This window comes from Haemaphysalis longicornis, unplaced genomic scaffold (assembly GCF_048455015.1).
Source record: "Haemaphysalis longicornis isolate Haplotype H1 unplaced genomic scaffold, Haemaphysalis longicornis Haplotype H1 scaffold_9, whole genome shotgun sequence".
NCBI classification, from domain to species: domain Eukaryota; kingdom Metazoa; phylum Arthropoda; class Arachnida; order Ixodida; family Ixodidae; genus Haemaphysalis; species Haemaphysalis longicornis.
Genome location: NW_027526460.1, coordinates 95,674,095 through 95,699,142, shown reverse-complemented (window position 1 = coordinate 95,699,142; position 25,048 = coordinate 95,674,095). Strand labels below are relative to the sequence as shown.

The 25,048-nt window shown below is 50.1% G+C and overlaps 1 protein-coding gene and 1 non-coding gene across 3 annotated transcripts in view; both read left to right on the top strand.

The window, feature by feature from the left end:
- Positions 1 to 25,048, top strand: part of Oatp30b (Organic anion transporting polypeptide 30B) — a 260,754-nt gene that overhangs the window by 42,784 nt on the left and 192,922 nt on the right. The gene's annotated exons all lie outside the window — the stretch shown is intronic.
- Positions 3,010 to 3,082, top strand: Trnaf-gaa (transfer RNA phenylalanine (anticodon GAA)). Its single transcript has one exon. It is a non-coding gene; the product is annotated as a tRNA-Phe (tRNA).

The window sequence follows — 25,048 nt, the reverse complement described above, 5'->3', positions numbered from 1 at the left end:
GTAAACTTCCAACCGCTCCTCAGTGGCCTGTCTCATCTGTGTCCAAAATGTTCTTCCCCAATTTTGGTGTCATCTCCCTACCATGGTTCGTGTCTTCCCTCTTCTCACCGCATATCTTGGTAGACGCTCTGTCACTCTGGTGATATCCGCCTGTTGTCCCTCCTTCTCCGCACCGCATGGCCGACCCAACTGACTTTTTTTCAAATTTTCAGCCGAATTAGCGTGTCTTCTAAACGATTTGTTCCCTAGTCAAAAACCCTCGCTTCCTGCCATAAAGCGCTGAGCTGGCGAGGCATACATAATTTGCTATGTAAATAAGAACATTGAATGAATGAATGAATGAATGAATGAATGAATGAATGAATGAATGAATGAATGAATGAATGAATGAATGAATGAATTTATTGTTAACATGGAAAGGAAAGACCACCGGCAGGCGTAGTTTGTCTCACTTAAGGGTGGACACCGGAACTGGCTTGATGGATCCCCGTCTTGGCGCGTCAGTGTAAACACGCCGAAACGGACGCGACCACTCGCAGAGCCTCCGAAGGCGAGCCCACTTGCTGCGGGTTGCCCGCGAACCCAGTCAGTGGAAAAGGCACGAGCGAAGAAAACAGAGAGAACGTACGCATTCGAAACGCGGACATCAGCCGCAGTGCGAAGTTCTGGCGTCCAGCCAGCATTCGTCGCCAAATAACGGAAATCCCCCCCCCCCCCCCCCCCTCTTTTGTTTCCGAATCAGGCGCCGCGCGCGGGAATATTCTGCAACATCCGAAGCGAACTCGCGTCTGGATCCCGCTACGTTGGTTGGCAGTGGCACCGCCGCGCCTTATGTGGACAGACAACAACAAGAAAAGAACACCAAGATTGAGAGTAAAGGCGGGCACCGGGATCAGGTTAGAAGATCGAGGCAAGAAGGTTGGAAGCGCGAACAAAGGTGCCGTTTTGTGCACACGTGTCCAAAAAGAACACTAGCGGGAGGAGAACAAAGGGGGGAACAATTTCGGAGGGAAGCCTGCGTGGCTCCACTTTCGTGGTATTTCGGGCCCCTCGTTCGTCGACGAAATAATCTCTGGCGGACAAAGGGCGCCGCGTGTGCCAGCGTGCCGCGCGAAGCAGCAGGCAGCAGCGGCAAAAGGGGCGGCCCGTCGTGAGAACTAGGAAGTGAAGGAAGGCACTGGGCAAGCGTGTTGTTCCTCGGTCCCGAAAGAGCCGCTCGTTGTTCCATGCCGATCGCGTGGGAAGGCGCTGAGAACCGCGGCCACTTGTGCGCCTGCAGTGCTTTCCGCACGGCGGCAGGCACCAGGAGACGTCGTTGGCCAACAGTTGGCGGAAGCCACCTTGCTGGGTGTGTGAACGTCATACGCGGACGTGTCGAAAGCCGCTGGGCATAGCTCGCGACGCAGGGATCTATGATTGGCAGCGTACCATAATTATAGCTGGACAGCTGAGCGGGGTTTATTAATGGGAAATCATTAAATCGCTCATTGCGCGAATGAGACGGCGTCCGCCGTCGGCGTTGGCGTCTGCAGAAACGGCTCCTTGAGGCACGCTCCAAAGCACGACTGGTACCGTAAGTTTCGCTAAAAACAGAGTTTAGGGCAACAGAGTGGATTCCTAGAGAAGGCAAGCGTGGCAGGGTGCGGCGGGAAGTTAGATAAGCAGATGAGATCAAGAAGTTTGCGGGGATGAATTGGTCACAGTTAACACAGGACCGGGATGATTGGAGATCTATGGGAGAGGCATTTGCCCTGCACTGGGCGTAGACAGGCTGATGGTGGTGGTGATGATGATGATTACGACCGCTCTGCTAGGCAGTGCAGAGCCATGGGGAGAGGGGACGGCTTCGGTTGGGGCTGTGAGTGCGGTGCTCGGCGGCGAATCACAAGCAGGCGATACTGCCTTCACCGAGCCGCGCAGTAGTGACAATTATGCACTCGCTGCTCAAAACTGGAAGGAACATGGGATTCGCAACTCATAACAGGTGGTTAAGTGTCCCCGGAGTTTTCTAGAGTGGTTTGTGACGTTGCGTAGATTTTAACGAGAATGAGGCACGGGGGCGAAATAGTGCGAAAATTCCTCGCTTCCTCCGATTCTGTTCGGACCCGTCTACACGCGCGAATGTTGGGGACGGAACTGCGCCTTGCGTAGGGTATGCGTCACTAAGGTGTAGGAATGAAATTGTGGTTATTTTGTGATGCAAGGTTTAAGGTTGTGTGTGCGTAGCGGGCGCTAGATGTAGGAGTCTGGACGGGAGAAAAGGTGTGAGGCTTGGTTGGCGCTGTGTAATAAAGTGCATATGCAAGCGTATGCGTGCAGAGCGGTGCACGTTTGTTTTAAGCTTTGTTTTAATAACAACGGAATCAAAGGAGTCCGCAATAGAAAGGGAAATAGGGGAGAGAACGAAGATATTACCAATTCTCCCTCACCCACCATAAAAATATAAAATTAATGTTTATAAAGAAAAAGAAGCCCCTTACACAGTTCCTGGCGTTTAAATACCGGAGCCATGAAGGCGGTCCGATCACAAGTCGTCCGCCCGCGCAGTGGCCCCTTGTTGGTACGGACATCGGGCTATGGCAGCTTTGCGAACTGGCAGCTATTGGCGGTGTGAGTGCGTTTCGAACACGCAGAATCAGTTTTAACGCCCTAGTCACTGTGGCAACTTCGTGGCATAACGTACGGACGGTGCTAAAGAGCTTTAAGAAATCTCGGCAGTGACGGAAGTGTGGAGAACTATTTTTGAATATCGCGCCTGTAGACTGGAATTTCGCCTCATATCCGCCGTGTTATAGAGATAATGTAATGGTAATACTAAAAATAGCATGCCGGTGAATAAGAAAAGCTACAGAAAAAAAAACGGGGGAAAAAATTTTTTTTGATTGGTGGAGGGTGAAAACGGACTAAAGTAGTTGAAATACTAAGCCAAAAATTTGGCTTCAGAGGTCAAAAGAGCTTATGCAGCAACCGTCGTAATAAGACTGCTCTTTGAAGCGGTTGTGGCGTGCCGCCGAAATAGCTCAGTTGGGAGAGCGTTAGACTGAAGATCTAAAGGTCCCTGGTTCGATCCCGGGTTTCGGCACTCTTTTTTTTTTTTTTCGTGGCATTTTTGCGTGGCACGGTGTACAGATTTCCGGCCATATTTCGTATGACCTCTAACCTGCCCGATTGGCGGCGGCGCAAGGAGGTAGCGGCGCGCGTCCTCGGAGGAGCGGCTGTCCGCACTCCTTCACATTCGGTCCATTGCAATGCCGGGTGTCAACTCGTCGAACTCGCAGTCCCTTTAACAGCAGAGCTGTTGTTGCTGACCGTTACGTGTGCAACGTCTGGGTCATAGTTACTCCCACCGTTTATTGCGCACGTGAGCACATTTTTTACCAGGAGCGCCCGGCGTCGTATAGGCTTGCACGTGGCTCTCGCAAAAAATTCCAAGAAAGCTGTTCATGCACAGTCACTCAGTGAAAACTTTATTACACACCAGTCAAAAAGGGGGCGTTAGGTGCTCCCTCCCCCCATCAGTCGGCCGGTATCCCTTGGGACTTGGCGGCTTCTAGGGCGAGACCGATGATCTTGCGCTGGGTTTCGGAGGTTCGGCTGAGGAGTAGTGCCTCCCAGGATGCTACGTTTCGGTGCGGTTTCTTGTACGAAGGACACGTCCACACCATGTGGACGAGGTCCGCTCGACCCTTACATTTAGTTCATGCACAAGACAGCACGCTCTACAGACGCCCAGTTCGCGGAGCCGGTTGCCGCCGGTTCTAGCGCGGGATAACGCGCTCCACTTTGGGAGAAATGCGAAAGCGTGCGGTCACAGCAATCCGGGCCCGTCACTCATGCATGAGGGAGACTACGATATAGGTGGATATGACGAAGACTACTGCTACCACAGTGAAAAGCGACGACGGAGCCGGTAAATAACCAATTTCAAACCTAATGAATGCGTGGTGGTGTGTCCTTCGGTGCGAAAGAAATCCACCAACGTTGTTCAAGCCCTGCGCGACTTAGTGCAAGCTCTGCCTTTTTTTTTTTTTTTTTTTTTTTTTTTTTGTCGTCGTCGTCCCAAGGAGGGAAACCCGCGCCGGGCGTTTCACGGAGGAGCGGCCGTGCGCACTTCTTCACATTCGCACCTGTGCTATGAAGTAGCCTCTCAGTACCGACTTTAGAGTAGCGCACTGAAGTCGCGCTGACGGCAATGTTTGATTCGTAAGCCGTATATAAATCCCGATGTGGAGCCACTCGTGGGGGTCGAATGATACAAGGCCTCCGAAGCTACAGCCACCCACGGAAGACGAGCTCCTCGAGTGGACACTGCTTTGTGCATCCACGTCGCTGATACACAGCGAACGCGGACGATGTCGACCAGCAAAAAGCGCCTGCACTGCAGCGTCTCGTCTTGTAGGTGACCGCGTACATGTCATTGGAGTGCAGCTCTTCCCCGATGAATCCTCCTTGCATTGTAGCCTATGACAGGTAGTGGTGTGCAGGCCGAGGCTATTTCATTAAGTTATTTTAATTAAGAAGCATCACTCGAAATTATGTCGTATGGTGATATACACGATGGCGTATGCGGGAGTTCAGTAAAAACCTGTTTCCTGATTCTATAGGCTGCAGGGTGCGTGCGCACGTTGTAGCACTGGTTGGTTCTCTCGCGCGGTGCCTCTCCGAGGAGAAGGCATCGGGCTCCTGTTCGCCTACCCCGCTGTAAGGCCATGGAGTTTGCATAGAAAGCCGTGAAGGCTAGGTCCTCCTTTGGAGCGCTCAGTTCGATTCACGCGAAAGATCACTTCGGAACCTCCGGTTCACCTGAGAGGCGAAACGTTGGTTACACCTTTCGGGCCGCCGCTGCAGCCCACACGCCGGTGCTTACGCGATTTGCGCAGCCTCCGTTGGTCTGTATGATTGCGAGGCGCGTGCTTTCCGAGAGTGTTTCAATGTCGGTAGTGAATAGGAAGCCCAAAAACTCCTCCTTGAATCGTGGTTTCGCCGAGTGGAAAATTCGCGAAGCGATATCCCGCAGGCAGGTTTCGTTGCGTTGTATACCTGCAGGTGTACATTCTTCTTCATCTTCTTTGCTTGACGGAGAGAGGGAGAAACTTTAATTCTGGCGGGGCTCAGTCTTGACAAGTGTCTCTTAGGTGAGGGAGGCGCGCCAGGTTATCTTAGGTCCTAGCGGTAGTCAGGAGCTGTGGCTCGGGTGAGGAGCCAGATAGTGGGTGGGTTGGGTTACTTGACAGAGATGCGGTCGACATAGCGGCTACGCTTGTCTGCGCGCCATTGTGTGTAACCATGCTGCGAAGTTACTCTTCGCTGTTTCCACGGATTCCCCATAGGTACCTCACATAAAGGCGAGGAGGTTTTCTCCAGGCTCGCCATCACACATCAGAGGTTGGTGGGAAAGCCAGAGCGCTTATTACCACTGTGTAACCATGGCATACACACCACTATATAGTAATCTACGTTTTCGATAGGGGACGCGTTCTCGGTATGGGAATTTCTGTTTCGTTGAGGGGGAGAGCACTGTAGTAGAAGGCAGAGCGAGACTGCGTCGGCGATTTCCAACTCTCTTTCTGTCACTGCGTGTCGCCCTTGTCTGAAACTGCTGCGTGTTGCACCCGTTCCGTGCGGCCGTGAATCCCGTAGACGCGTGGAACGCCGACAGCGGAGTCGCGGTATACAGAAGAGGTGCGACAACGGCGGCGACACGACCGCGAGGCACGTTTCTCGGTCATGCACGCAGCCGGCGCACCATCCTCTGCACATCGAGATCGTGACGTAGTGAAGCCGGCTTCGGAGGCGTCTCGCATCTACCCGGCGCCATTCCTTGCTCTTGTTGTCCAAGGATGGCGAGTTTGTCGGCCTTCCTAGACGTGTTCAGGGCCGCCGCCACGCTTCGGAATCCGCAGCCTCTTACGCAAGAGGAGGCAACAACCACGCGAGCAAGCGAAGGATGCGACACGGGGCAAAGAGGAGTAAAATGTGGGAAGAAATGCGGCTTTGTGCTCTCGTTAGCCCGCTCTGAATCTCCCTCGCTGCCTGCCCCGCTCATGCCCTGGGTAGGTGTTCAGATCATTCACTGAAACCAGGGGTTTATGCAGAATTTCGATTTTGGGGGGGTGTCGGTGGGATGTTTGGGGGGGTGTTGTATAAATCCCTAGGCAGGGTGCTTGTGGTTGTGGAATCTTTTTTGTTTTTGTTTTTTTTGGGGGGGGGGTGTTAAAGTCCTTCTGGGGGGGGGGGTGTTGGGGGGGTGTTTGGGGGGGGGGTTGTATAAATCCCTGACTGAAACGGTCTTCAACCGTGACGCAAGATGCCATTTGTTAAAGAGGTACAGGTACCCATGCGCGCGTGTGGATCATCCGTTTAATGGAGTGGCTGCCAATAGACTGTAAACGCAATAGGGGTCGGGCAAGGGCTTGGGGAGGGATGAGCTGAAATTTCGGAGGCAAAGTGTGGACTCAACTACAGCACTCGATGAACGTGGCTGGAGATCTTTGGGGCAGGCCTTCGTCCTGCACACTCTAATACAGCCAGGCTAGAATTCAACACCTCCGAGGCACAGGGCTCCTGAAAGTAACCCCTGACAAGTAACCCCTGACATTTCAAGTCTTTAGGTCCAGCAGTTTTGGCTGGGAAATTTTGCTTATTACAATTGGACGGCTGGTGGCCGTCCAATTGAAGTTTCGTTCGCCTTTGGCACGCGTGTGGTAGTTTTCGTCCAGCTCTTTTTCTCTTTACTTGTGCGGCGCGACGCTTATATGCTTGAGGTGCCAGACTGGCTGGCCACCAATCACCACCGCGGTTCTCCTGCTTCACAACCCACCAAAAATAAAGCGCCTGACCAATTTATCCCCTGGAGGCACAACTCTTGGTCGGGGGCTCCATCTGGGACGCTATTTTGGCAGTCGGCGGCCGTCGACACGACGGACCAACCAACAACTGCCCTGCTTCCAAACGCCAATACGAATACCGAAAGAGAAAGCCTGAATACGCTTCTCTGCAGCCACCATGGCACAGCTTTGGCACACGTCGAGTCCTCACCGCGGAAGCCGTCCCGTGTCGTGATCGTACATTCGATTTCAATGTATTCACATATAGCCCGCGGTCAGGGCCGGCAAGTGCGAGGCCTCTCGTGACCCCAATCATGGACGCCGTGCTGTCCTCCGGACGACCGCGCAAACGTCGGCGTCACGCGCGCAGTCGCCTCGAAGGGCATTCCTTTTTCTGTAACCGTCGAGGGACTGCTTCGACAAGTAGCGTGGTGGTCTGAGCGAAGTCGGATCAGTGGGGAGGTGACGGAAGCGAAAATCCTCTCGCCAGCAGCGGCCGAGCTGTCGAGCGGCTATTTCTCCCGTCGTCGTGAATAGAAACACGCGGCCGCTGCTGGCAAACGTTGTCGTTGGAGCCCTGTGCAGCTCCGCGGCCTCTGTTGCCGATGGTGTGTGTCATTCGGACGAAGGGGCCCGCCGTGGGACAGGTTCGATTTTAGCCGCTGCCGCGGTCGGGTCGAGGGTGGGTACGGAGATGAAAAAACGTTCTGGCTGCGACGCCTACGGCTGAAGAAGGCCTGTGCTGTCGTAATCAGGGCGTCGATCAAATCAGTCGAACTTTTTCGAGCTAAAGGAGGGGGGTACACTGTTATTTGGACCAAAATTGGAGAAATAGAATGAAGGCGCCATTAAAAGGCGAGGGAAGTAGCGAGACGTCTGTGGCCCGTGAAGGCAGAATGCTAGCGGACCTGTTCGGTCGGCCCTTGTGACTTGGCCCGCTCGGCTTGCGCCGGGAGGGGCGTTTTGGCTGTCCCGTGATTGGAGAAGCCCGTGCCGGCGTTTCCGCATTTGGTCTGCCTGGCGCGCACACGCGCGTCGTTTATTCTGGATTGGCCATTTTAACGTCGCAACGAGGCCGGTTTTGGGAGCCATTCGGTCCTGATTTGGCGGCCTGATCCAAATTATGACGGCTGTCAGGAGGGCGTTTTTTTTTTTTTTTGTTACCCATCCTCCTATTTTACGTCCTCCGTGAAAGAAGCAGGCTTGTTTCTGCCGCCTTCGCTTTGAGCGCGCTTATTTTGTGGCTCCCCTTGCGAGGAAACGTGTCTTGAATGCCATCTGGGTCGTGCCTTCTTGGCGCCACGCGCCCGCACCTATTGCTTCCGCAGGTTTCGTATTGTATTCGTATTAGCATAGGTATTCGTATAGGTTTCGTACTGGTGATCTTGCAGTTCGGCCAGTTAGTGCCCTGTGCAGTCGCGGTCCTTTCGTTCGCTGAAGTTTTGAAACTTGTGTTAATATAAGCGGGAGTATAATTTCAGCAGTGAGGACCGCCTTATGTGCGCGTGCATTTTCACGTGAATTTTTTTTTTCCCGCGGCACTTCTTTTTTTCTCTTTTCGTTTCCTACATTTATCAATGCTGTAGTCGCATGCAGCGTAGGCAGCCGGATTTTCCTGAGCTTAATTTCTATGAGAGCAAATAAACATCTTTAATTTAAAGGTCAGAGCCTTTCTTTATGTTGTTTCTTCTTCCTTTGCACATGGGAAGCGATAGAGGACGGCTGCTTGCCCCGAAAACCTCTCGCCATCAGCACACCAGTAATGAATAAATATTCGCGGAATCAACGCATCAGTTACTTTTAGAATAGTGTACTGTATTAAGAAGGTTGCGCGCTTTTCCGGCTTTTACAGATTTCAGTCGGACTGGGAGTGTCAGCGAAAATCGTGCGTAGAGACACTCTTGATTCTAACAGTAAAAACCGTAGTGTCTGCAGAGCCTGGAAGGTGGCGGTGTTCCATTGTCTGCGAGCTTTTCTACTTATTGACAGGCCTCTGGATATTAGTATAAGTCAAGGAAATCGGCGTTGTGTTTAGCAATATACGAACCCGTTTGCGCTGCTACATGGTGTACCCGAAATCGACTTCAAGCAGCGTGCTTCGATGCCAACCTGAAAAGTTGGGTAATTCCCTGTCGATGACGCTTCTTGCAGTGCCCATGAAAAAAATCCCCCTTTCATAATCAGCCGGTCCTCCGGTGCCACACAACTACTAAATGTGAGTCTCGCGTGAACTGGCTCACTGCACTGACTGGTCGCACTTTGTCGATCAAAGACAGAATGACTGAAGAAATTGGCGCACCTTGCTTGCACACTGGTGCAATGCTGGAGAAACAGCAGAGCTGGTGGCCCCTCTTCCTTCGTAGGAGACTCGGATGTTGTACTTCACACGTGGATTTCCGAAATTGTCGGTGAAAGTTCTCCATGACTGGCCGGCCCGGATCTTTTCTTCAGCAGGCTTTCACATCTCACCCCAAGTTGGCGGCATCAGCACGCGCTAGAACCCGCGGCACCCGGCGTCGCCAAGTCGGCGTCTGTGCTCCCCACTTTAGGCGCGAACGAACGCACGTGAATTACTGGCGAGAGCAGTACGTGAGAATTACGCCGCGAACGCTGGGCAGAGTGTTGTCTGCGCTCCTCACGAGGCGCACGATTCCGGGCGCTCGGCTGGGCTGAGTTTTCGGGTAACGCTCTACAGCGGAACTAAAAGCTTAAACTGCTCTGCTGTTAAAAAAAAAAAAAATCTGCAGAAATTCAGCGAATTGTCTACTAATGCGTAGCATTCTTATGCCGGTTCGCTTGAGTGTGCGTTCTTTACAGCCAATTTTTCTCCTTTTATTAAATCCTGTTCAACCAATTATCTCCATTTACTTCAGCAAAACCTGCATTATTGTGGAAATGCAGGTTCGCTGGACAATTTGCCATTTTCCATAATTTTTTTATATTTTGCTTACTTTTTACCTTTTCAAAATTTTATTCTACCACGTATCTCCGTTTACCCTATCATAAGGATTACGGGTGAAACTTTCGCGAAATCTGCATTATTGTGGAAATGCCACGCGTTATACGGTTTGCCGTTTTCCGTACTTTTTAAATATTTTTCTTATTTCTTTAGTTCTTCGAAATTTTGTTCGACCAATTAGCTCCATGTGCGCTATTATAGCTATTACTGACGGAACTTTCGCGAAATCTGCATTGTGGAAATTTGCACGTTTCGCAGGTTTCCGTATTTTTTAAATATTTTTGTTATTTTCTTGTTTTTCAAATTTTCCTGCGACCAGATCTCGATTTGCGCCATTATGGGCCTCGTGCGCTTGTATGGAGGCGCCACTGATGCACTGTGTTCAGCGCCATCTTGCGGGCAACGGAGGCATAATTTCTGAAGTCCGTGAGCAAACGACGTCCGGAAGATAGTATTCCGCGCAGTACGATTATTAGAAGAGAAAGAAGGAATGACCGCTATTCTGTTGCCATGTGATACGAACAGCCAAACGGTACTTTATTAAATAGAATATGGTATATGGTTCACAAAGGCGACAGGAAATCGATGCATCACATAAAAACAGTTTTAAACAAGCGCGGTTTTGTCTCCGCGCAGCGCGTGGTCACACTGTCATTTCGCAACGGCTTCCACTGAACACCGAGCAGCGCCGCCCAAATAAAAGATAAAAATAAAAAGACGGAAGCCCGCGATGTTAACAAGAGAACGAGAGGAGTGCAGGAGTGTGCGTCTGTGTGTGCATCGCCTCCCGGAAGCGATAATGTATGTGTGAGGGAGGGTGTGATCGCTGGCTCCACCACTGGAAAATTTTTTGTGGGGCCGCCGGCCCCCGAAGAGCATGAAATAACGGCATAACGTCCCAACGACGCCAGCAACGCCTTCGTTGCTGTGGTCGCTTTGGTGGATGTGATTTATTTAGCCTTAGATCAGAACGGCTGGGTTATAACTGCTGGCATAACCAAGCAGTTGGCGGAAAGCTTATTGTGAGGAGAAGACCGACTACGCGACTTCATGGTGCTTGCAGAAGCGAATTTCTCCCGTGTGTACACTCCCCTGTGCCTTGTACATGTCGGGAAGTGATTTGATGTGTTGTGTGTGTGAAATCGCGGCGAAAGGTTTGTGTGTATACATTGCGACACCAAGGATAAGCGGCTTCAAGAGCCCGAAGATTCAGGTTTGTAGAGGCAGGTATTTGAAAATGCCAACTGCTTGAGTAAACTCTACCTCAAACTGCTGAAACTACGATGAGTTCGTTGGATGGGCTCATAAAAATATCGCAATGCTTTTTGAATTGCTTTCATAGGTTTATATATGCGTACTTAATATGCGAATAATTTTGGACGTAGAAGCGCGAAACGAGGCTTTCATGAAAGCCTCTGAACGTTTATTTACCTTGTTTATCGCTCGACATAGACACGGGCACAGATATGATAGATCGCACAACAGAAGCTTTAATTGTGCACGAATGATTCCTCTCGCATTCGGAGTGACCTTGATAAAATAAGACCATTTTGAATAATGGAGATTGTTTCAAAGCTGACAGAGTTGTACGTGATGTTTGTGTGACTACGCTGCAACAAGCCGCACTTGAACTCGTTTTTCAAACGCAAACTACAAGTTGTGCATGTTTGAGATTTTTTAGAGTCCTTTCAATAAAAGTGTAGATGCGAGTCTCCGAATTGTGGCTGGTGTGTGTCCATCTGTTTACGGTTGTGTCGCAGTGTAGCGTGAATATTTACGTTTATGTTTTCATTTTAAAGCTTCATATTTTGCTGGTATGACTACGTACAATTCAAGCATGCATGTCCGTGGGTTTTTCCATGTATTTTCTGATGCGTGCACAGATGCGTGTACACCTAAGGCTATTTGAGGCGCTACAAAAATATGCACTGGATACACGGCATTTTTTTTTTTTCCAGCGGTCTTACGCCAAGTAGCGTGCACATACGCAAATGCATTTATGGATCTGTTCTTTTTATTTCTTTTCGGGTACTATGTGCTTTGGGAACGTCGGCGTCGCAGGCAGCTGATCCGTGTACTGTCGTCTGCTTGTATTGGAGAAGGGGCGCTTTCTAAATTATTTCGGCTTGTATTCCTGCACAACTCGTCAGCGTAATATTTCTATTATTACAACAATTGTGAATTAAAAAAAACGTGGTAATTGTTGTATACTTATTTTACGGTTGTTGTTTAAATTAAGCCGCGTAGCGAACTGCTGTAATTATTTTGTTCTTAAGAAAAAATTCCGCCGCCGCTCCCAGGTGGCGCCACATGTTTATTCGAAACTGCAGTGTACGAGGCCCATAGCGATTACAGGTTGAACTTCTGCATATCTGCATTCTTGTGGAAATGTAGGGCGTTACGCGGTCCTGGTTGTGGGGGTACTCAGCCTTTATGGGTGCAAATGCGCCCATGCGCCCCGTACCGATGGTTAACCAGCGATGCTGTGACATGCGGCCGGTGACATGCGGCTGCTCCGCTTAGAGATGTGAGCCGTTGGAAAAAAAAGAAGCATTAAAGAACGACTTTTCTTCGTTTCTTTCCACCAGGATAACATTGAAAAAGGAAAAAAAAAAACATGTCTTCTCCGGGAAAATTCGTTGTGATGCGACCAATCTGCAGTGAGGGAAACGCTTTCTGGAATCAATGCGTTGACGTGAAAACGGGCGCAGATTTTGGGAGCGGAAGCTCTGCTGGGACTTTTGTGAGGCAGCATGTAACAGTTATATTCTTTTCAGTGTTAACGGAAGAATTTTTAGGGCACATAAGTCTGTTAAGTGATTCGAAGGCGAAAGCCAGCGATTATCGAACACTTCTTCACTGCTGCATCGTGTTTGCGGTGACGTCACATTCAGCTGCCATGCGGTACGCATCTGGATGAGTCTGGCACAGTACAGGGTTAGGGCTGTAGATAGCACTCTGGGCTGTGGCTCTTGAAGACCCGGGTTCACATCCCATTCGAACCTAAACAAGTTTCTATGTACAGTTGAAACTCGATTTTACGAAACCCGATTTTATGACTTCCCCGATTTAACGAACAAATTCGGATTCCCCCTGCAGTTTCCCGTAGGCTTAATGCTTTTACGAATTCGTAATAACGAAACGGACTCCGCCGCCAAACCCGATTTAACGAAGAATTCCGGGGAAAAAAAAGATTCAAAGAAAAAAAGTTCTTTTTTTCCAAATTTATGGCGTCTTGGCAGGGAGCTGCCAGCGCAGCGCAAGCACACGAGCTGGCAGTGTGCTGTTAGCTCGTGTTGCGGGCTCCACAAGCCCGCAACACGAGCAGGAAGATGCAAGGTGGAGCTTGACGAGGAAGAGCGTGACGAGGTGGCCGCAGATCAGAACTTTGACGACTTCGTGAACGCCGACGCAGAGCCACTCAGAACTCGAGACAGAAGTTCTCGACGACGAGGAGATAGTGCAGCTTGTTTGATTGATTGATTGTATGGTTTTAACGCGCCGTCGCAACGCAGGCGATGAGGCGCGCCGTAGCGGAGGGCTCCGGGTTAATTTCAACCACCTGGGGATCTTTAACGTGCGTCGAAATCTCGAGCACACGGGCGTTTTTGCTTTTCGCCTCCATCAGAAAAGCGGCCGCCGTGGCCGGGAATCGAACCCGCAACCTCGTGCTCAGCAGCGCAACGCCATAGCCACTGCAGCCACCGCGGCGGGTGCAGCTTGTTTCCGGCGCGCAAGAGGAGTCTGAAGGTACGAATGGTCCGCATACTGTCGAATCTCCCGTGCCCACACCAAGCCAGGCGATGGACGCCGTCGACCTCCTGAGGGTGTTTACTAAGGCACCCGAGGGTGTCAAGGACGCTTTGACTTCACTGGCCAGCTACGAGAAGTGTGCTCACGCTGCTCACGAAGGGCGCGCAGGTGAAAACCACAAGCTTTTTTTCTCGAGGCAATAACTCTGGCGCCCTCGAACGAAATTGGTCGTTCTCTCGATTTTACGAAGCTCCTGATTTAACGAAATAATTTGCGGGTCCCGGTGACTTCGTAAAATCGAGGTTCAACTGTATATTTTTTTTACTTATTTTCTTTTTACAGCAGCCGTAATTTGGTTTCATTCGTGTAGTCGCCAGCAACTACGGTGACTTTTCGCGTTTAATGAGACATCCGAGGATTTCGCCTTGAAAAATATGTCGAATTGTTTATAGATCTGTGGGGAATCGATTTTTTTTTTCAATTTTTCATATTTTTCTGAAAATAAACACGAAATAAACCGCTTTTTTCTTCACGCCCCTCAAAATTTTATGAAAACTTGCATCTCTAGCTCCGCTGCGATAAACACAGGCAATTTGCCTCACATTACTTCCAACTCCTCTCCAACCGATTTTGTTCCCGCGCGTGCGTTGAGTTGCGCCAGAGGAGTTTTCTGAGTATTCGAGACCGCCGGGTCTTCTTTCTCCCAGCCACATAAAGCTTCGCTTTAAAAGCTGTGGTTATGATTCCTCATTTTAACCTCCACCAGTGCGATGTCCTTGGCTAGTGAAATGCGTGATATTTTCGTTCGAGGTCTTCAATATTGGTTTAACACTCATGTATAGTTCTTTATGTGTATACCATCGAAGTGCACGCCCGCCAGGACCGAGATTTGAACGGACGGCCTCTTGTTAAACTGTAGTGAGCCCTCGACGTGTAGCCACATATAACGGCCAGTTAGGAAAAGCTGCCATTGCCGTTAACATTGATATGTGCTGGTAAAATACAAAAAACAGTGCTCTTCGCTCGCAAAGGGGGAAGGCCTGAATTTTTCCGTTTTGTTTTGTTTTGCGACTGCTCCTCTTTCCAAATTTCCCTCCATAATTGCAGCCGAAATCTATAAGCAGCCCTAGGTTATGACATAATGACAGTACGGGGTATATCACCTACCTTTCAACAATGAGATAAAACTCACGATTTCGCTTCCCAGGAAGCAGCTCCTCAATGCAATGATAGCGTATATTTGCGGAGGACTTGGAAGAGGGAGGGCAAGCGACTTACCTACGACGAGAGAGAGAGAGAGAGAGAGAGAGAGAGAGAGAGAGAGAGAGAGAGAGAGAGAGAGAGAGAGAGAGAGAGAGAGAGAGAGAGAGAGAGAGAGAGAGAGAATAACTTTAATGAAGACCAGCGATGCCATCGTCGGGCTGGCTTGCTACGCTAGATGAGCACGTTTACCTTCACTTCGAAGCGTTATCACCGCCTGTCTTGCTCTCAAAAACCTGCCGACCAACGATCGCTAAAGTTTCATACCTTCACGACTGTCGGGAGCTTATTTGATTTTTTCTGTATATGGTTTTCGGTTGAACCTTTTCATTCCGCCTTCGTGAGAGAGGGCTGTAAGTTGTGAAACATTTTAAGGAAAGAAGAAAAAGAAGGAAACAGGAGTAGTCTCAACGTGGAGAAGTGTTAGTGAAAATTGCGGCTGCGTGGAGGGGCGTTCATCAGCGGGGTATCGGCGGTGGTGAGGCCCCCCTGAGGGCATATCGGCTGTTTTTCCACCGACCTACCGACGCCGGATATCGCCCTGTTTGCGAGCATCGCGTCCTCTCGCCGTCATTTCGTTCAGCGATGTCCCCAAGGGATGGATCCAGCCGCGGATCGGAGAGAAAGGCGCCGCTCGACATTGACGCCTCGTATACCGCGTTCATTCGAGATATAAGCCGCGCTGCCTGTTCGCTGCTTCTCCTTGTGAGCAACGCGTTCACGGCAACCGAGCGACACTTTGCATGTTCGTTTTTGTGAACGTAGAGTGAGACTCTTCATATTGCAAAGGCGGCCCGTCAAATGTCACCATAATCGTTATTTTCAATTTGTTTATCATCGCGCACGCCTATCATCATCATCTTCATCCAGCCGTTCCTGTCTTGCGATATCTAGTCCATTCTTTGCCTCCAGATTTTCTGATCTCATCCCTCCTTCGAGTTAATTCTTTCCTCTTCTTGTAGCCCCCGTCTCTCTAGCGTAATTGTGGCTACCGCCTCTTGTAATGATATCTATTAGCATCGCTTACTGCAGCAATTGCGATCTTTGTAAGGACGCATTGTGTCTTCTGTGCTCGCCACACGTTTTTCAGTTCGACGTAAAGCTTAGATGTCCTTGGTGTGGGCAACGTCGCCCATTTTTTTTTTTTTTTCGTTCGTTGGTACGCATTGATTGCTGTTGCATTGTACAGTATCAAAGAACATAAAATTCTCGGTTATCACAGCATCATCAACACCGTCGTCGTCATCGTACTATTTGTGTCTACTGCAGGGTGAAAACCTCGCTCAAAGTTTTCCAGTCATTTCTATCGCGCGCTTTGAAAAACGTCATCACAAGCCACTTGTAATTGTTGTATTTGTTTCGCCGTTAAAGATCCACGGGTGGTCGAAATTAATCCGGAGCCCTCCGCTACGGCGCGCATCATCGCTTGTGTAGCGTCGGCGCGTTAAACCCTACAATCAATGACTCAATCATGTATTTGGTTCGCAAATGACATCACTGACCGTAAGTGTCAGCTCCTCCATTGATACAGCGCAGCGCATGCCCTACGAGCGCATCACTCCAACCACAACGCCAACTGCTCGCACTATAGGCGGTGGGATACGGCAGTGTGTGCTTGGACCCAGGGCCGGCGTTCCCCGAATCCCTTTCCCCCTTTCGCGCCCTCTTTCGTTCCCGTCGAAGCGGAAATTGGCCTGCCGGCCATCGTCTGAGATGAGTGTGTTCCGGTGTGCCGCACCCGGCCAACTGCCCGCCGTCAACAACAGCGACGACGTCGACGGCTGTGACGACGCTGGGTCGCTAGTGGCCGTGGAGCAACACATTGCTTCTCCGTGAGCGGCTTTCAAGGCGGCGGTGGTGGCGGCGCTCTTTTGTAGCGCACACATCGTAGCACTCTCCCGATGACATGTGTGCGGAGCTGTTATACGCTTCCGTGGATATATTTTTGGAACACATGATTGCTATCGCGGACGCGATAACGTTTACGCGCAGTCGAGTGGCGTGCATCAATTTTCTGTTTTGTTCGACTTGACGTTGCCATCCTTAACCTGCAGGACCCGGGTGGCTGAAAAACAGCTTGAAATATTTTCGGTACGCTCCGCAAGTGAATTAAACTTTGACGTTTATCCTGTGTAATGCTTCGCTTCGGCAAACGCACGATTCACTTTCTTGCAAGCCAACAAAACATTTTATCGACATTTTATTCAAGGAAAAAATAATGTGCGGGCAGTAGAACATCCCGTTTAAAAAAGCCTGAGCTGGAAAAAAAAAAAAAAAAAACGCACCCAGACTGGCGCGCAAATAATCGTTTTTTTCACGAAAGCAACGCACCATCGCGCCAATCGGCTGTTGCAAAGGCAAATTTGCATAAATTTGGGTTTCAATTAGCTTCCCCCTGATTATCCGCATTGCCCCGTTCGGTTGCTTTTTTTTTTCGCAAACTTGAAAATCTGGCTCGTAGAGAGAAAATTTTCGTTCAGCGAGGTGATATCACCGCCGTCGGCTCCTAATTCTGTGACGTGCTTGAAAAGGGAATTTTGTTAGTGCGTGCGTGCGGGCACCTTTCAGCGTCACATCTCGAATGAATGCCGCAGGGAAGTTATCTGCTTGCACAGGGAACGCCTTATCAGTCGTTTTTTTTTTTTGTTTGTTTGTTTGTTTCAGTGGGTCTTAGAGAGCTGGGACATTTTGGGTGCATCCCAGTTTAATGTCTCAAATGTTTTTATTTTAATTCTGGTACAGCCATTTCCGAGCAGTCGTGTGTGAAGAACAGTTGTGCGATCGTGTTGATAGAAGAAGAATGGGAGAAGTGGGGCTTTATCCGGGCCTCAGCGGATATATTCCGAGAGCGTGCCTGGGATGGCCGTTCCTTAGCTCCCGTGGGGTTAGCTCTGCGGGATTGGAGCTAACGTTGGGTGGTGAAAAGCCTTTATTCATTCTAAACATCGTTAATCATTCTCAACACGTTTTTTTTTTTCCAAGTGAATTTAATGGTTTGACAGCCACCCATCGCGGGAGAACCAGTGGTTGTTGATTCCGTGCGCGCAGTTTGAGTCCCGAGTTTGTCGGAATCTTTCATTTAATCTCCCTTAATAAGTGGAGCCCCATAAAAGCTGCACGCGCAATGGCCACGTTGATGCGAATCTGAGGAGAATGTTTTTCTCCCGCTTACAAAAGAAAGCGGGGGGGGGGGGGGGGTAAATTTTAAACGTCGCATTTTTGTACGACTGTTTTCTGTTTCTGTGGCTTGTGTTTTAATTTTGCGCCCTGCAAGCGCACAGTAGAAGCACGTTAGCGATCGAGCCCGTTTAACGAGATTTCGGCAGACTGAGTTTTTTTTTTTTTTTAGCCTTCCATGTTTTCGTTTTCTTCAATTATGAACGTCTGTAGAGGCGCACTTAGGATAACACGATTTCTAGCTTGCAAAAGTTGAACAAAAAAAAAACACCCCACTTTAAACTGTGAACTTCGTGAGTTGCAAGTTGTCTTTTCAAGGGAATGCTTGACGAAACAACGTAGTTTTGAAACTTTTCAGAAAGAAAAAAAAAGTGTTCATGGCGCAGCCCCAAGTTTATCAAACGCTGAGGTTAGCCCGCTCACCTCACGCCAGCAGTCCTCGAGTACCCCGGCCACTGCAGCCATTTTGGAAAACTGTTCCTGCTTCATTCGACTGAGAAGAAACATCTATAGCGCGTGCAAAGTTCTCTCCTAAAGCAAGCGTAAATGGACTCTGCAGCATTTCGGATAAACGCTTTCACTTTTTCCTTCGTGTCTGGAAGCACTGCGAAAGCTACGCAAACAACAAATTACTGATTGGTGTGGTTCTTGGGTGTGCTAAACATTTGCAATGTACGACCTGCATCAGAGCTTGCGGGTATTTGTTTAAACCTAAATTTTTCACTATTCGAGTTTTTTTTTTTCGCAAGTTTATGCATATATGTCTTCGAGTTTACGCTTTTTTTGTTCTGTATTTAGTGTGGCAGTAGTGGGGTGTACTAATGCTGCCAAACTTTTCCTTCTCACATAAAAACACGTTTATAGCGCCCTCAACAATACACGAGGCAAGGTGATCGCTCGAAGTCCTTGTTTAATCACCTAATCCCCAATCCGTTAGTCACCTCATTCGAAAAAAGCTTCGGTGATTTTCGCCTGCCGTGTTTTGCGGAGCGCGCGTATAAAAGTGCACGCGCAATGCGCTCTCCCGTGGGTTCTAGCGAGTGACGCTTTTCGGAGTGGAGGAAATTCTTTCGCCACAAGGAACAGAAGAGGCACCGATCTGCTCGCGTGCGGCTTCCACATTTCGTGACCGTTGGCCCTGCATCTTCAGCGGGAAGCAGTCGGTTCCGTTTCCGAAATACGCACCGAGGAAGTGACGGCGCACAGAGTGACGCCACTAAACGTTTGGCAGTTGCTTCCTCTTAGCAATTTCTTACCTGTAGCGCCGCCGAGGTGTTACAAGAGTGCGTTCGCTAATCTACCGTGTATTATTTTTCCTTCCCATCGCGTATATGTGCGTGTATAACTTCGGGGAGGGGGAGTGGTGCGGTTACCTGTGCGGCGATGCGTAAAAATATTCGTGGGGGGGGGGGGGGGGGGGGGACGTTTCGGGCCTCCGCGTTTTGCTCTCCCCCTGCAGGACGAAACCTTCCGTGAAGCGTTCGTGCACGCGGCATTATCGGCAACGACGCTGTTTTATCACTCTCGCGACACGACAGATCTCTATAACTTGCGCGCGGAGCACGAAAGCAGTACTTACACACGAAATTCGCGCCGAACCGAGCGGGCATACGCATTTGTGTTGTGGCGTATATTAGGGAATCAACTCAAGCTTCACGCTTGGTTGCTAGTCGCTGCCGCTTCTGTTATCGCCGTCTGTACACTTCGTTTCCTTTCCATTCCGCGCTCTTTATCCTTTGAATTTTACACGCGAAGCATGTTTTCGTGGTTGTTCCCCTCTCCACGCGCATGCGTGGTGTCAGCTTGAGGGGATTTCGGAACGCGCGTATCGAAGATTCGCGGTACGGGCTAGAACGCTCATGTGTTACAGCGAAGCTGTTGATGGCATTTAGTTTCATGCTGCTAATACTAGGGAGTTTTACTACAGCGTTTGTTGCATTTGCTTACGGTAAACGCTAAATTTATAGGGGAAGCCGGCGTTGGGGGCCCCCAAGAAGTTAGGGGAACCCAAACGCAAGGCGCTCGCGCGCGGAGAGTTTTAGAAGAGGGGCGCCCCCGACAGCCCGCAACCGGCTTGCGTTGCTCAGCTCGGCTCGGGTGATGGAAACTTTAGGCTTAGCGTCGTGGCGGAAATTTGATCGCCGCTATCTGTGCAACTGCGAATGACAATCCATAACACAACTTTTCACCACACTATCATCCCCTTTCTCGCATGTGGAAGTGTATTTCAGCTATAACTGCCGTTTCAGCGATCGGTGACCAAGACATCTGCATTGCCTGTTTCGATGCTTCCGCGCAGGTAGCGCCATCTCTCAGCCGCTCCGCGCACCGCGGCGATCGGTCGGATCGCCGAACGTCCGCGGCCGCTCAGCGTAGGCTTAGCAGCGCGGCAGATATCTGATCGCCGCTTTTAAAATAAGCCCTAACAACACGCCCTAGCACAATTTTTCATCACACTAACACTTACTTTCTCGCATGTGGAGTTTCTTTTTAGCGATCAGATTGATTCGGAAGAGCAGCGACAAGCGGTTGCTACCGTGGTCTGCGCCGGTTCGAGCCGCTGAGCGTGCCGAGCTGGCAGGCGCGGCCGGCGTGTGCGCGGACTGTTTCTGAAGGCAGAAAACGCTTCACGATTACCTGCTTTATCCATATCTAGCGAACGACGGGCGGAATCAACAAATTCAGCTCAGCGATCGTCGTAGTTGATCGGGTGACGAGCCGCAGGTTTCGCTTCAGCCATGGTCACGCGCAGTCTCGCTGGCTGCGAGAGCGACGCAAGAACGCAGACTCCAGCTTTGGGGCGCCCGCTATTTCAGCAAAATAGCGTGCGCGCTAAACGCAAACCCAAAACCCCAAGGACGGCTTGGGTTCTGCGCATGCGCAGTACGACGCCCCAAGACGCTTGGGGGCCCCAGAGCGTTGGGGCCCCCTATTCTAAAACTCCCTATTAACACCGCGAGAGGAGTTTTAGTAGATAAGTCTGTAAAAAGCCTGCTGTAGGCTTCCTCTGCATGCAACGACCCTCAACACGAAGTGCTGGGTACAGCAAGCGCTTAATATATATTTTAATTCGCTTCTAAAAATTACCTAAATGCTCTTCTGGAAATCGGGACCCATCGCTAGCGCCACTAACCATGACGTCAGTGAATTGCCAGCGCAGCAAAGTTTGTGACGTCATACAACGCTAGCGACTCGAGCGACGTGAACGTGAACTCCAGTTACCACAGTTTGTTTGGTCGCTTGGTCGTATCGACACACTATACCGATACGACGGCGACGACGACGCGACGCCGACGAGTCGTTAAAACATCGGCCAACTGCCGAATTGCCAGACCGCGTTGTAACACCACGCCGACGGCGACACAAACACGTCGGCCGATGGAAAGTCGCCATAGTGTGACTGACTCGCCGACCGAAGACGCCAACAAAACCGGTCGCCTGACTGGTCGCACGACGCGTCGTCAATCGACCGAGAAGCGAGAACTGCGCCCCGACAACATTCGTGCCGCAATGAACGCGGCTCTATTTTGTTAGTTTCTGGAGGGTAATAAACTCAGTAAGTTCCATGAAGCCCATACAACTCAACACTAGCGCTAATGCGATCCGTATTTTGGCGTTCGACGCTTCGGCCGTGCTCTTCGGCGACGCCGCTACCTCGGAATGCGTGTGCGATCGGCTCGCCTGTAGAAAATATAAGGTCAGTTTCGTGCAGAAGAACAGTTACGTAGGGTAATTTGGGTAATAAGGGATCAGTATCGGCAAAGGTTTTTAACGTAAAACGTAAAACCAAAGTACGGCAAGCACTATCCCTTCAGTGCAAAATCGCAGTCGCAGCCGGGCACACTTATTTTTGCGAGCGCTTTCGCAGAAGAGCAGAATTGATGGCGATAAGCTGTCGCGGGGGCTTCGCGGAACCTTGCTGCGCAAGCGCTATTTAAAAAATGTGAGTTTACAAGCCAGGAATTCTGTAAACTAGCTAGTAAACACCGACGTACGACTCCAAGGTTGGGCCTCCATCTAGTACACCGGCTATATCGCGAAGCGGAATCGTTTGTTCGCTGGCTCAGTGGTCTCGCGCGTTCCGCCCATCCGGTCAACGTTGCCGGTTCGATTCGCGGCGGGGGCAGCTTTTTTTTCTTTTTTTAGCGTTTTTTTTTAGCAATTTTATGGTTTGAAAATCCATGGTTTTCATTTGTCTGCATCCGAGGATGCAGACAAAGAATCCAGGTCGGAGCTGTCGCGGCTTGACGTGACGAGTCGGCGTGTTTACTTCCGTGGTGAAGCACGTATGTGGAGGAGCAGACGCCGCAGTAAAGTCGCAACGTACCGCAGCGCCGCATGGTAGACACGCGTGGCAGAGCGTCCGCGCAACCATAGCCTCCTATATAACCTACTAAAGGAGGCTATGGCGCAACACTGTGACGTCACTGCTTGAATCGGCGCCCAGAAACCGAAACCGAATCCTGTTCACATGAATCGTGCGATAATAAATTTTTCACTCAGAATATGTGCGTGTGAGAGCATGTATCATGCTTTCTAACGAATTATAAAACGTTTGCAACAAAGAATGCACAAGCAACAAATTTGGTGGCACAACACCTTTTAGTAGAGCGTCTCATCTGTTTTGCGTAGCGACACGCTAATGCTTACGGCGCCATCTGTCGACTCTTTTGCGAACTGAATCGCCGGCTGATCTGCCAGCGGAGTGCCGGAGTGCTTAGACATTTTACGACTATCCCAACAAGTGTAAACAAACGCTTTCCCGTTAGTATTGAACGCAACACGGCCATAACACGACATGAATATTATCTTACCTGAGTACGTTCTATAAAGACAGCGTTGAAGACCGGTGGCACTTCTTTTGTGCAATCGCAGAGAACGCCCTGAACCGAATGTCCGGGTTTGACGCATACATTTTATTCAACTTCAATACAATCCAGAGAAGCGTTTCTAACGAACACAACGTCACAACATGCGTTGCAAGTCTGAACCGCGATTGACCGACGATCGGTTGCTTCCTCCTGCCCGTCGTAAATTCGGCACTTACCTCGCGCGCGGTTTGCGGAGACGAACAGCAAGTCACTTAACTCTGGCGCGCAATCCGAGAACGCTTTTAACCACGCACGCTACACATACCCGATGCGAGGTAGAGTCGTACGTCGCTCGAGAAAGATAATCCAGAGCATGGGAAGCACTATCCACCCGAAGAAGCACAATGTCGCATTTCATCGCGAAGCGAACGCGTCCACAACACGCACACACATAGCTTCGGTCGCTGGCTTGGCTGCAAGCTTCGTTCGGACAGTCAGCGATGTTACGACGATACAGAGCTGCGAGAGGGCAACGTTCTAGCCACTCGACGTATATAGAAACACAGGAGCAAAGAACTTGGTCCATCGGAAGCAAATTACTGTCAACAGAAGAGCGTAACCGTGGATGGTTGTCGCGCTACTTGCAGCCATGTTGGAAACGCAAGCGGCCTCACGTACGCACGCTATTTTGCTGAAATAGCGTCCGCTATTCTTCCGTCCGCTAAACTCAGAAGCGGCCTAACATACGGCGCATGCGCAGTGGGAACGACGCAAAAAAATAGCGTTCGCTAACTGTTTGCGTATGGCTGCGTACGTTATTCTAAAACTCCCTACTATATATCAGAGGCCGAGGAATCAGCCGCTCCCATCCCGTGTCTTCATGCACGCGCCGCCGCAACGCCAACGTTTCTCACCTGCGTGTCTTGACTGGCCACATTTTCGCTCTTGAGGTAACAATCAACAAAAGAGCGTATTTCTTTCTCGTTCGTTTTGCATGCAGCTTCTGAATACAGTGGAACCCCGTTCATATGTTTTTCACCTTACCGGGAAAACAAAATGTAACAACCAGGAAAACGCAGCAGTGAGGAAACTTTCGGAAATGAACGAAAGCAGTGTAGCTTTGACTTGCAACCATGCATTTCTGCAACTTCGTAAACTCTAGAATGTAGGATTGCGATCGCTGGAAAGCACCACGAGTGGCAATTGTCCCTAGTGATGTCGACTCTCTTCCGCTGTGGCTGCTTGTCTACTCAGTAGATTGTCAAGCTTTTTCTGGTGGGGAAGCGCCTCCCGTTTTCGCGACGCCATCAAGGCACGACAAAGTTCGCGGTTGCAAGCTCAACGGTGGTGTTCTCAAAGCTTGAAGCGCACGATGACGACGAGAGCGCGAGCTATTCATGAGGTGGTGCTTTTATGGCAAACACGCACTTCCGGCATTCCGAAGTGAAACTATAGTGCCTAAGTATATCCTAGGCACTATAGTGAAACTTAAATTGTAAGCTCAGTAATGATGGTGATAGCATATAGAGCAACATAGGGTCATCTAGTGGTGACCAATCGCACCCGCGTGCGGCTTCATGCAGTCAGTTCCGTAGCCAAGCCTAGCCAAGGCTCGTCAAACGTCAAAATGGCCCGGGCGGGTTCGGAGTGTCAGATTGCGACGCATGATCCGCGGGAACGTACTGAGAGCCACGACGTAACAGTGAGGATTTTAATACATGGGACGCTATGTGAGCTGCGCCGGGACTAGACAAAAAACAATGTAGCAGTCGGGAAAACGCAGCACTGAGGAACGTAAGAGCGGGGTTCTACTGTAATCCCTGACGAATAAATCTTCTGCAGCTCCGCTATTCTATTGATAGAACAACTTTAAGTAACCTTTTACAATGATAATGTTTTTTTTTTTTTTTTTTGGCACACACAGGCGATTTTTGAGCTTGTTGGTGAACCATGCATGGACAAGTGGAACGTTCCTACGCACGCCCACTGAAGAGCGGCTAGCCCCAGGTTTCCCTCTAGCATTTATATTACTTTATTAGCATGCTTATATTTATGTTACGTTATAGTTCCGCGCATTTCTTGTTCTGCGTCAACACTTGCATCTTCTCTTATCCCGCGCTCCAATCGATTGACTGTAGGGTTTAACGCGCCGACGCAACGCAGGCGATGAGGCGCGCCGTAGTGGAGGGCTCCGGATTAATTTTGACCACCTGGGGATCTCCAACGTGCGCCGAAATCTCGAACACCGCGCTTTAATCACC